Below are 837 nucleotides of genomic sequence, written 5' to 3'. Positions count from 1 at the left end.
ACCGATGCTTTACATAATCATCTCGCGGGCCGGATTAAACTCCTTTGCGGGCCGGATCCGGCCCGCGGGCCGTATGTTTGACACCGCTGCTATAGACGTTTGTTTTCATGTTTTTTTTTCAGAATCCAGGCATTCAATCCGAGGTACGTCTTTATGTATTTTTTATTTTTTTATTATTATTATTATTAATTTTTTACATGGTATAAAACACATAGCGTCAACATTTTGAACACTGAAAAAGAAACATCCAAAAGAGCATGTCGCTCTCCATTGACTCTGCAGTGGTAGTAAAGTACAATAAATGGGTCAATGGGCCTTCCCTTGCAAAGCGCTTTTGCTCTTTCCAGGCACTCAAAGCATTTCTACACTCTTGACGTCACCCGATCACACAGAATCAGGAGCAACTGGTTATTCTCAAGGAGCAATGCATGCAAACGGGGACTCGGGCTTGAACCCACAACCTTTGGGCTGGGAGACAACCACTTAACCACCTGAGCAATGGCATCTTAGAGTTCATACAACATTGAGGATGAATATTTTGTAAACTTATATTTTGTAAACTCTTATCCCTTAATTCTCCTCACTTGTCCTTTTTTCTGGCAGCCCAGTAATGGGTTGAAATTAAGTTACTTCGCCTTCCATCATTATTTGGTTAATAACTTATACACGTCATGTACTTTTCTTGTACATGGGTGTCATGCTTTTGAATATATTTCCTTCATAAAAAAGGCAGATACTGAAAGCATGCATAAATGAAAGCAAGCTGCGTTTGGACTTTGCGTGTGTGTGTGTGTGTGTGTGTGTGTGTGTGTGTGTGTGTGTGTGTGTGTGTGTGTG

This window comes from Hippocampus comes, unplaced genomic scaffold, assembly GCF_001891065.2.
Source record: "Hippocampus comes isolate QL1 unplaced genomic scaffold, H_comes_QL1_v1.1 scaffold167, whole genome shotgun sequence".
NCBI classification, from domain to species: Eukaryota; Metazoa; Chordata; class Actinopteri; order Syngnathiformes; family Syngnathidae; genus Hippocampus; species Hippocampus comes.
The sequence above is the reverse complement of the archived record's forward strand: the minus strand, read 5'-3'. Positions refer to the sequence as shown.